General features: G+C 35.0%; 1 long non-coding RNA gene across 1 annotated transcript; it reads right to left on the bottom strand.

Moving 5' to 3' along the window:
* Nucleotides 1-4,026: 4,026 nt before the first annotated feature.
* On the bottom strand, nucleotides 4,027-11,168 carry LOC309627307. The gene is made up of 2 exons (XR_014243668.1): nucleotides 10,884-11,168; nucleotides 4,027-7,539 (listed from the first exon to the last, which is right to left on the bottom strand). It is a non-coding gene; the product is annotated as an uncharacterized lncRNA (long non-coding RNA).
* Nucleotides 11,169-12,855: the final 1,687 nt, after the last annotated feature.

Here is a 12,855-nt window from a genome sequence, read left to right as displayed (position 1 = left end):
TGAGGCAGAGGAAACAAAGAATAACGAGAGGCCTGCCCAGGAAAGCGGTTTTGAAACCCTAGTCTAAATCTCAGGTGTGTGTGCTGGGTCTTCCCTGGCCTTATTGTAAGCCATCCTTCTGTCATGTGATTGCCATCAAATTCCATGCAGGGGCATGCGCTGAATTATTGTTGCTTCCCTGCCTGTACTCTCCTGACATTTGCTGTTTTCTGGGCGCTCTCATTTGCTCTTCCTGAGGCTCCTCTGCATTGATGGGGTTGTAACACAGAGGTCAGTGACCAGACACCCACAATATAAAATGCTCATCTCATCACATTCTATGCATTTTGCTCTTGGGGTGGAGGGTGTCCAATCTGCAGTGAAACCATTTCTATCTTATATTCTTCGGACAGGCATTACACCTGTGTAACGTCATCTGCTTAGAAAATGCAAGTCTTCCCTCTTCCCTCTCTACGTCCTCTTGAAACTATTGCCTTCAATTACTTTTCATTCAGACCTCACATATGCTAAAATTGGAATAAAATCAAAAAGCTTTAAAAAGAGAGGGAGATGCGTTCATCAGGATGCATTTGGTCAACCCTGCTGGCTTTTTTTCTTCTCCTTCTGTTCAGAGAGGGCAGCCTCTTCAGATGCACACTTTGCTTTTGACAGCTCTGCAGTGATTGGGTGCAGCAGGAAATAGTGCCTGACACATAGTATCCACTGATTCAACCTTGCAATATTTATTTCATAGCCAACATAAATAAAAATAAAATATTTCCTTGAACATTTTGCTCACATGCTACCTGGCTACGTTGCCAGCAACTTTGCAGATCCTCCTGTTAGAAAACTTTTATTTGCTTTCCTCTCTACTGTAAATCATCTTCTCTGATCTGACTCTCACTGGACCATCCTTTGTTGAATACATTGTAGATAACGCAATAAAGATAAAGATAGAATGAGTACAGTTTGATGAGGAAACTATTAGATTCATGTAAGATAAAGCCTTTCAAGAGAAAATTAAAATTTCTTGCTCTAATTATCAATTCCCTGGGCCTTGGTGTAGTGCACTATGAAGCTCAGGGATTTGGGCTTTTAGGTGATTGGGGTAACCACGACCTCGGTGAATCCAAATCCCAATTATTAGAGTGGGACCAAGGTAGTTCAGGAAACTGCAAACAAAATCAGAGAGATCATCACTTGTGGTAGATTTTATAGCCTCAAGTGAGTCAAATAAGAGCAAGCCTGATTATCACCAGAGCATAAAATCTAACTGAGTTTCACAGAGACAGAAAGGTGGGAAATCTCTGTTGCTTGGGAAAGCATCCGTGAGTGTGGTACAAGTTTTCCTCAGGTGGCAGGAAATCACTAGTTATAAATGCAACAAGGCTTGGTTACAAGAAAAAGCCACAGAGGGGTAGAAATTAAGTAATAGAGGGATGCCCTAATGGGGCCACTTTTGGTGAACGTAATTGAAATCTCTCCATAATTTGGCAACACTGAGGCACTTTATTTAATCCCCTCACTAATATGGATTTGGGTTACTTAGTAGCAGTTTTCAAAGTTTTTTAGTCTGACACCCTTAAAATAATTTTTTAAGAATTACATAATCCTTGCAAATTTTTTAATTGACATCTAAAAGTTTTTCATAACTTAATTGTAGCAAGTGATATAATTTACGTGTATTATAAATATTGACATTCTACATTCACACTGTTTTACTACTTTTTAATTGTATGTAACTAAATATAAAACTATAGCATTAAATTTACACCTCAGTCCATTAAAATTACATTATAGTCAAAGATTGTTATAGTCAAAAGTTACATTAATTTTTTATATTTGTGTATTCCAATTTCACTTTTACAACATAATTTTATTTTAATGTAATATATTTTTAAGTTTGAAAGACATTAATCACAGATCACACATTTCTGCAGTTTAAATGTGTCTTATGTGTGTCTGTGTGTTTGTAAGTCTCTGAATATTGAAAGAAATTGTGACAATGTCTACAGGATTAAAATCATGATGATTATTTAATTAAACAGTTGATAAAAAGTATATGATCAGTTTTGATAATTAATTATTAAAAGATAAAATATATTGGAAAAGTATGTTAATGTAGTAAGCTGGACGTTTCAAAATTGCTTTATTTATACACAAATGAATACTTCAGTTAGAAGGAAGCAGTGTTCAGCATGAGCTCTGTATTATTTGTTTTCATGGGTATGAGATTTACAAATACTTTTTCTTATAAGATTTAGATTGAAATGGAAGAGTTTAGCTATTTAAAAATGCATCTGTTTTATGTCCTCATCAGTGGTCCCCAACCTTTTTGGCACCAGGGGCTGGTTTCATGGAAGACAATTTTTCCACAGACTGGGCGGTGTGGGGGGATGGTTTGGGGATGATTCAAGCCCATTACATTTATTGTGCACTTTATTTCTGTTATTATTACATTGTAATATATAATGAAATAATTATACAACTCACCATAATGCTGACAGGAGGCAGAGCTCAGGCGGTAATGGGAGCGATGGGGAGCGGCTGTAAATACAGATGAAGCTTCGCTCGCTTCACCGCCCACCTCCTGCTGTGCAGCCTGGCTTCAGGGGTTGGGGACCCCTGCTCTTAGCTATATACCTAAAATCATATGGTGGTCCATCATAAACATTATTCTTATTGCTCTAAAAGCTCCTTCGGGTTTAACTAAAAGCAAAGAATTAAAAGCTGCCTAAATGGCAAGATGATTTGTTAGGCAGTCACCATGGTCATTTACTTTCTCAGTTTCCGAAAATCCTTTCAAAAGATTCAGCAATGATTATTGATGCTGCTCACCACCTTTTCAGTTAGAGGCATTTTATTTAGCCCAGTACGGTCAGAAAATGTTGGAAAAATTAAAATATTGCAAATTTTACTATCCTTTGCCAATGCAGTTTTTAAACAAACTGCATTTATCTTACCATGTGCTTTGAACATATGTCCATCAAAACCTTGACATACATATTTAACTCAAGTTATGGGATACAAACTGATTAGAAAAGCCAATTCTTATCATAACTACAATGAACCAAATGAGATTTACGTTCCATCAGAAAGAGTCTAATTTTGTGTTCAATTCAAATAATTATTTTAATATGCATCATTTTGACTGCCTTCTATATTCTGAAGTAAATTCTAAAGCAGGCAGACATAGATAGATAGGTATTTACATAGATAGCTAGATAGATAGCTAGATAGATAGAGTCACAAAACCTTCCCATGAGTTTGTTGCCTACTTAATACAAGTTGCTGCCTCCTCTGATATTTTTTTAGTGGTGCTTTCCTTGCTTTGTTCTCTTGGGGCTCTTCCTGGGCTAATATATACTTTCATAGAGATGGTTAATCGAAGATACTAGGTCACTAAACAGCAATTATAATTTTTCCCACCACTCTCTTGTAAGATATATTTAAGAATATCTTTAATGTAAACTACAGTGCAGATACCCAATTTTTAATGTCACATTTTGCCCTTAACAAAAATATATATAAGACTAGAAAGATTCAAAAGTTTGCCACACATTAACGATATATTGTTTAAAGGAGCTTCAGTGACACCAACATTTTCCATTTTCCATTTGTGTTTTGTGTTTGAAAACTTTTTACGTTTCTTATTACAAAAATTTTCAGAGATATACAAAGTGGAAAGAGTAATATAATGAATCCTACATATCCATTTCCAGCTTCAACAATTAACAACACATAGTCAATCTTGTTTTATCAATACCCCACCCATTTTCCCCAGCCTGAATTATTTTGAAGCAAATTCCACATAATTTCATCTGCATGTATTTTATTATATATAAATTAAAAAGAAAAGACACTTTACAAATAACTATTATCAATTATTTAAAAAATAAATAACAATTTCTCAGTGTGACCAACTAGCCACCTTGTAGTCATATTTTCCTGTCAATTTTTTTAAAAAAATTTATAGTTTGCTTAAATCAGAATTCAGAGAAGATCAATAGATCATAGTTTGTTTTTTTAAAAATGAATTGACATGTTATTTATTTATTTAGTTATTTATTTTTGGCTGTGTTGGGTCTTCGTTTCTGCGCGAGGGCTTTCTCTAGTTGTGGCAAGCGGGGGCCACTCTTCATCGTGGTGCGCGGGCCTCTCGCTATCGTGGCCTCTCTTGTTGCGGAGCACAGGCTCCAGACGCGCAGGCTCAGTAGTTGTGGCTCACGGGCCTCGTTGCTCCACGGCATGTGGGATCTTCCCAGACCAGGGCTCGAACCCGTGTCCCGTGCATTGGCAGGCAGATTCTCAACCACTGCGCCACCAGGGAAGCCAGTAGATCATAGTTTTTGATATTTCTCTTAAGACTCTTTTCAACTATGTTTCCTTTCCTTGCCTCCCTCTCCTCTCCTCACTTCTCCTCCCATATTTTTTTCTGTTGTTGTTTTTGAATAAAATATATAATCCTATAGAATTTGCTACAGTCTAGAGTTTGCTGATCTTACTCCCATGGGGTATATTAAAGTACATTAAATATTTACATTTTCATTGTGTTATCTGTAAATTGCTTTAGACTCATACACTTGATCAGATTCTTCTTCCCCTTCTTCTTCTTCTCCTTCTCCTTCTTCTCCTTCTTCTTTTTCTGTGTCTACTTCTGCTTCTCCTGCTACTGCTGCTGCTGCTCCCTCTCCTCTTCCTCCTCCTCCTCCTCCTCCTCCTCCTCCTCCTCCTCCTCCACCCGCTCCCCCTCCTCCTCCTCCTCCTTCTTCTTCTTCTTTTTCACAGTTGTGCTGTGTGAACTTTATTCAAGAGTCACATAATGTTGGTGATCCCATTTTAAGAAATATTACCAGCTTATAATGATTATCACTTACATCCATTAATTTAATGTTTCATAGGGTTGTAAAATATAAAATTCTAATCCTATCATTTCTTCTTCATTAAAGAGGTGGAATATTTCTACAAATATAAAATTATCCCTTTAAGAATTTTTTTTTATCATAAGATACAGTTTGTATAGAAGCAATAAGATGAATGTTTGATTCTTCCCCTTTTCTGAAATATTTTCAGCTGGTAAGTTGCTTCCTAACATCTTCCACAAGTAGCCAAAGTGTTTTTGAATATCATCATGAACTCATGGATTTAAATCTATTTTATGATTGAGTCCATTGTAATTATAATTATATGGAAATTCAAGTGGTCCCATCTTTTGCCAGTAGTTTGCCTTCTGAGTCCTTCTGCCATGATTTAATAATCTTTTTTAACTTTATAGCTTTCTGATATGATCTGATGGTTCAGATCTATCTTGCATATTTCATGCTCAGGTCTGAAATTAACCATTTCTCCAAAGAGAGCCATATAGTTTTATAGGGAATGGCATTTGAAAACCAAACTTTAGATACTAAAAGTTACTCATTCCACAGGATTGATCATTGATCATTGTTTCTAGGCCTTTTTTTAAATATACTTCAAGGGTTTTTTTTTTCAGTATACAATACATCTTGAGTTTATTCTTACACTTTCAAGTCAAATTCAGCACTACACAAATTATACTGACTCTCATTTGTATCTTCTTTCACCCATGATGAAATATTATTTCTTAATGATACCAATACAATTCCTCCTTTTATTGGTTCTAGAATATACCCTAACAATTTCATAGCAATCATATTAACACTACCACTAACAATGTGATTACTGATTTTTACTGAGTTCTTTTGTCTGTAGCATATACCCCATTAGTGATGTAAAATCAAATAACTACTTTAAATATAATTATGCAATTTGAATAATTCCTCCTTGTATGGTTATTCTGTTAAACATAGAGTTAAGCTTACAAGTTTGTTTTTCTATTTCATTTAGGGGATATTAAATGTAAAATTGTATTATTAATATGTGAAGTATTTACATGGTCTGAAAGTTAAAATTATGAAGTAAAGTATATTCAAGTCCTGTATAATCCAGTTTATCCCTTCTACACTCATAGGTGATCTTTTCTTTTTAAGTTTATGATTTACTTTCCATTTGAAAATGCCCTTTCTGCCCTTATTTAAGCAGGGAATGATGTGCTCAGGTTTATATTTTTTAAAAACCACTCAATTATATTGCATGAAATACTTTAGCAGGGCAAATGCGAATAAAGGGAAACTAGTTAGGAGGCTATTGCATAAATTTAGGACATGGTAGCCTGTGTTTGACTCTTTGGTACTTTGATATTTTGTCCTTTGTGATATTCTTGATATCTGTGGTACCTGTATGGGATATTTTGATTATGTGCTATGGATTAATTTTTATTGCCTTATTTCTTAACTTCCTATAATTTGTTCATATGATTAAGATGTTTTGGGCTTTATTAGTTTACTGTCAATAAAGTTCAATAATTTGACGACTCTAAAATAGATTCTTATTTTCCAATTTGCCTAAAAGTTGTAATTTCCTTGATCCAGTGGGAATATTTAAGGAGGCAGGATAAAGTTTCATTGGTTTTCACATCCAAACTGTGGCATCAAGACTCAAACTCCAAATGCAAAAGAAATTACGAATCAAAATGGATACATTTAAATATATTGAACTATTAATGTTAATATGGCCCTCTTAATACCAACATCAGTGAGTCCATTCTTAAAAGCGCATACTTATGCCCTTTAATTTATCATAAAACTATTTCAATTGTGCTGATATATTCTGAATATGATCTGAGCAGCTTGATTAACACACTAGCTAGGTAGGCTTGGGCTGCTTTATTTAAGCTTTGGGGAAATGAGAGGGCAAGGAAGAAAGAATTGTGTGTTATGTCAAGTCTATAACTGAGAAATTACTTTTCTGTGAATATAGTCTCATGTTTGAAAATTCCCAATCAAGGGAAATAGAAGGAAGGAAATAAAGAGCAAGGGGGAAATAAATGAAACAGATACTAAAAGATGATAGAAAAGATCAACGAAACTAAGAGCTTGATTTTGAAAAGATAAACAAAATTGACAAACCTTTAGCCAGACTCATGGAGAAACAAAGAGAAAGGACTCAAATAAATAAAATCAGAAATGAAAGAGGAGATGTTACAAATGATACAGGGATCATAAGAGATTGCTATGAACAATTATATGCCAACAAATGGACGACGTAGAAGAAATGGACAAATTCCTAGAAACATACACTCTACCAACACTGAATTATGAAGAAATGGAAAATCTGAACAGATGGATTACTAGTAAGGAGATTGAATCAGTAATCAGAAACCTCCCAACAAAAGAGTTTAGGCCCAGAAGACTTCTATTGTCATTTTAGTCTCTGTTTTATTTATTTCTGCTCTGATCTTTGTTATTTGCTTCCTTGTGCTAACTTTCTTATGCTCATTTTGTTTTTCTTTTTCTGGTTTCTTTAAGTGTAAACTTAGCTTGTTTATTTTATACCCTTGTGGGCTTTTTTTTTCCTAATGTAGGAGTTTATCACTGTAAACTTTCCTCTTAGAACTGCTTTTGCTGTATTCATAAATTTTGGTATAATGTATTTCCATTTGCATTTGTCTCATATTTTTTCCTATTTCTCTTTTGATTTCTTCTTTGGCCCATTGGTTGCTTAGGAGCATATTGTTTAATCTACAATTTGGAAATTTTCTGATTTTATTCTTGTAATTGATTTCTAGCTTTATACCATTGTGGTCAGAAAAGATTCTTGATATGATTTCGGTCTTCTTAAATGTATTAATACTTGTTTAGCAGCCTGATATATGATCTATCCTGGAAAATGTTCCATATGTGCTTGAGAAGAATGTGTATTCTGCTGCTATTGCATGGAATGTTCTTTAAATGTAGAAGCTGGATGTGACTTCAGATTATCTCCATTTAGGAGATTATGAGTGCATTTATAGTAGTACGTATGACAATGGACATATGTCATGTGGAGGAAGTTTTTGAATTGTGTATAAGAGAAGTATATATAAGTTGAGCAACTGAGAGATAAAATGTACAGTGGAGTAATTATAACTGCCCAGCTTACCCTCCAAATATGTCCTCAGCAGTCAGGTTACTATTTGTCCACAAGACCAAAAGTGGATACTTCACATGAGTTGGCACAATTAAATTTCTCTCTCTCTGTCACCCCTCTGCACACCTCCTCCCACCCCAGGGCTTTAAGAGAGACAAGGAGACATGGGTTTTTTAATAAAGCAAATATCAGAGGACTAGAGATGTTTTATTTATTCCTTCTGCTGATATCATTAATGTTTCTCTATTTTTAGTCTTTACTGAGCTTTAATTTTTCACTTGTTCTGTGAACTCCGTGACTATTTTTGCATCCTTCTACTTCCATTAAGTTGCCCTTCACATTTAGGCCAATCCAAATTGGCATCTGATACATGCAAGATAACAAAGACATATTTCTGTTTCTGGTGCTGCTTGTGATATTGAGGTTTGAGATTTTGGATAAATTGGATAAATTGATCCTGAGATTGCAATAGCCATGTCCTGAACTATGTGGATTAGTCTTACATATTACCAATCTATGACTGGAAAATAATTATTTATATTTTTTAGACATACTATTTTTATGTAGGGGAAGTAGGGAAGGAGACAAAGAAAGAATGTAGGACATGAGAAAATTTTCTGAAGGGTAATTGTTTTCAGGCCTTTATATCTGTTTCATCAATGGTGTCTTATGCATGCATTTGAGACAGAAACTTCCAAGGGCAAGAGCTAAGTTTCCCCTGGAATGAAACAGTACTTCAGCGGCTGTGCTCTTTAAATCAGAAAGCCTTTTTTTCTTTCCTTATTTGTTTTAACTTTGTTTGCCTGTTTGTTAGTTTCAGTTGCTTCAAGTTAAGCTGCCACTACAAAGAAGGATAGAGTTACATGAATCCCTCTCTCCTGGATACTCCTTTTGAAAGGGTAATATCTGAAAACAGAAGTTTTTATAATGTACTCCTAATAGCACTGGCCATGTTCCCTCATACATTCCACCTCCTCCCCCCAACAAAAAAATTCTTTCCATCATCTTGTTTCCTATTTGTTTTCAGATAATAATACAAACATGTGCAAAATACACACTGCAGGAAATTTGGAAGTTACAGAAAAATATAGGAGAAAAATAAAAATTGTTTGTTATCTTCCATCTAGAAATAATGTCTTAATATTTCTAGTATATTTCATTTCTTTCTGTGCATGTTCAGATATGCCTTTATATTTAGAAATTTGAGATTATAACATACATTCTGACTTACCTGACTTATCTGTTTTTTCTTACATTGTAATATCTTCATAAGTCTCTGGTACCAGAACCAAAAAAAAAAAAAAAAGAGTACAATAGAAGATGATTACACACCACTATATTCTATGAACTTAGACACAAAATGCTCAACAACCTATTAGTAAACTGTTTTCAACAATATATAAAAAAATTAGCCGGTTCCACATGTAAGGAGTTTGGAAGTCGACACTCCATCCTAAAACAACTGAAAGCCGAACAGACTGAAAAACCATCTCTTCTTGGACCCTACAGAAAAGGCAAATCACTGCCCCAAAGAGACAGGCAAATACAGGGAGTCACAGCTTATCAGAGCAGAGAATCACTAGGAAAAATCACCCAGTGAACCAGAGCCAGGGAAACCTGAACTGTAATTGATGAATTGCTAAAGGCAATGTGTGGAAAACTGAAAGTTAAAAACTTCAGGGGAACCTAGTCTTAACAAGGTCCCCATAATATATGTAAGATTTACATCCAGAAGCTCAATCAGGTTTCCACAGTAAATATTGGGGAAAAATATCCTCTTGAGCTTCCAGCAGGGGGAGGCAAAAAGAAACCACTTTGAAATATGCCAGAGCATTTCTTCTTCTTAACAAGACCTGCCCTAACAGAAACTAGTTAACCAGAGCCTGGCCTGCTGGAGTAGTATCGGAGCCAAATTGACCTAGGGGAAAAGAAACACCCAACTCCAGCTCACTTTAGCCATCCTGTCCCACCTAAATGGCAATCTAAAAAAAGAGAGAAACACTTGTGAAGTTCATAGTCTGGACACATAGGCTCACTAAAAGACGGAGATCTAATCATAGGACTATAGAACGCTTCCCCTTCCCCACAACTTATACCACATTACTAAAAATCTATGTGTAGCAGTTCTTTTTAACCAATAAAACAGGTCTGGATATCAACAAAAAATGACTAGGCATACTAAAATTCAAAAACCATAATTCGAAAGGATAGAGCAAGCATCAGAACAAGACATGACAGGGATGTTGGAATTATCAGACTGGAAATGTAAAACAACCATAATTAATATGCTAAGAGCTCTAAGATGCAAGAACAGATAGGCAATGTAAGCAGAGAGATGGAAATCTCAAAAAAGAGCCAAAAGAAGTGCTAGAGTTCAAAAACACTGTAACCGAAATGAACATGCCTCTGATTTCTTAATAGACTTGTAGTCTTTTTATTAGTGGGCTGGACATGGATGAGAAAAGAACCTCTGACCTAGAGGATATATCAATAGAATCCTCAAAAACCAAAAAGCAAAGAGAACAAAGATGGAAAAACAGAACAGAATATCCAAGGACTGTGGGACAACTACAAAATGTGTAACATATGCATAATAGGAATATCAGAGAGAAGACAGAGAAAAACAATAATGACTGAGAATTTCCTCAAGTTAATGTCAGACACCAAACCACAGATCCAGGAATCTCAGAGAATACTTAGCAGGATAAAAGCCAAAACACTACCCTCAATGTATCATTTTCAAAACAGAAAATCAAAAATAAACAATCCTGAAAGATGCAGGGGGAGCAGGGAGTGGGGGGAATCCTACCTGTAGAAGAACAAAGATAAGAATTACATTTAACTTCATGAAAGCAAGAAGAGTGGAATGAAAATTTTATGCTGTTGAGAGGAAAAAAACAAACCCACCAACCTAGAACTCTGTACCCTATGAACTTATCGTTCAGAAGTAAAGGAGAAATAAAGACTTTCTCAGACAAACAAAAATTGAGGGAATTTTTGCCATTAGACCTGCTTTACAAAAACATTTTAAAAAGTCCTTTAGAGAAAAGAAAAATAATATACATCAGAAACTTGGACCTACATAAAGACCCTCAAAACAGTGAAGGTTAAATGAAAACATTTTTCTTATTTGTAATAGATCTAACAGATAAACTTCGCTCAAAATAATAATAGCAACAATGTATTCAATTATATACTTATGTATATATATATGTTTAGATGAAATGAATTACAGCAATGCTACAAGGGATGGAGGGAGGGATATTAATCTGACTATATCAATAGTCACTTTGAATGTTAATGGTCTATGTGCACTGATTAAAAGAGATTGTCAGAATGGATCAAAAAACACAATCCAACTATATGTTGTCTTAAAAGAAATCTACTTTACATATAAAGACAAATATAGATGAAAAGTAAATGGGTGGAGGAAAATATGCCATGCTAATACTAACCAAAAGAAAGCAGGAGTAGTTAAGTTCATTTCAGACAGAGCAGACTTCAAAGCAAGGAAAGCCATCAGAGATAAAGAAGGGCATTGCATAATGATAAATGGGTCAGTTCTCTAAGAAGACATAATCCTTAACATGTATGCACCTAACAAAGTGTCAAACTATATGAGGCAAAAACAAATATAATTGCAAAGAAAAATAGATAATCCATTATCAGAGTTGGAGACTTCAACACCCCCCTATCAAAAAAAAGGAGAGATCCAGTGGGCAGAAAATCAGTGATGACATAGTTGAACTCCACAACACTAATTAACTGGATACAGTGGACATCTGTAGATTACTTCATCCAAGAATAGCAGAATACACGCTCTTATCAAGCTCACATTGAACTTCACTAAGATAGATCACATTCTGGAACATAAAAAATGCACATTAACAAATTTTTAACAATAGGAATTATACAATGTCTGCTCTCAGACAACAATGGAATTAAACCAGTCATCAATAACAGAAAGGTGACTGGAAAATTCCCAAATACATGGAGATTAAGCAACACACTTCCAAATAATACATGGATCAAAGAAGAAATCTCAAGAGAAATTTTAAAATATTTTGAACTAAATGAAAATGAAACAATTTATCCAAGTTTGTGTGATGCAGTGAAAGCAATGCTTAGAGAAAAATTTATAACATTAAATGAATACATATATTAGAGATGAAGAAAGATATGAAATCAATCATCTAAATTTCTATCTAAGGACACTAGAAAAAGAAGAGCAAATTAAATTCAAAGTAAGCAGAAGAAAAGAAATAATAAAATTTAGAGCAGAAATCAATGAAATTTAAAACAAGAATTAATAGAGAAAATCAATGATATCAAAAGCTGGTTCTTTGAAAAGATTAATAAAATTGATAAGCCTCTAGCTAAGCTAACTAAGGAAAGAGAGGGCACAAATTACCAGTATCAGAAATGAAAGAGTATATATTATTACAGGTCCCATGAACATTAAAAGGATAATAAAGGCATACTGTGAACAATCTATGCCCACATATTGGATAACCTAGGTGAAATGGACCAATTCCTTAAAAGACACAATCTGCCAAAACTCATGCAAGAAGAACTAGGCAATCTGAATAGGCCTATATCTATTAACAAACTTGAAGGACTTCCCTGGTTGTCCAGTGGCAAAGAATCACCTTCCAATGCAGGGGACTCAGGTTCGAACCCTGGTCAGAGAACTAAGATCCCATGTGCCGCGGGGCAACTAAGCCTGTGTGCTGCAACTACTGAGCTTGCACGCCTCAACAAAAGAGCCTGCCTGCCACAAACTACAGAGCCCATGCACCCTGGAGCCCATGTGCCACAACTAGAGAGAGAAAATCTGCACGCCACAACGAAGAGCCCGCGCTGCAATGAAAGATCCCGCATGCCTCAATG

The sequence above is a fragment of the Balaenoptera borealis genome (assembly GCF_965194805.1).
Source record: "Balaenoptera borealis genome assembly, chromosome: 4".
Classification (NCBI taxonomy): domain Eukaryota; kingdom Metazoa; phylum Chordata; class Mammalia; order Artiodactyla; family Balaenopteridae; genus Balaenoptera; species Balaenoptera borealis.
The sequence above is the reverse complement of the archived record's forward strand: the minus strand, read 5'-3'. Positions and strand labels throughout refer to the sequence as shown.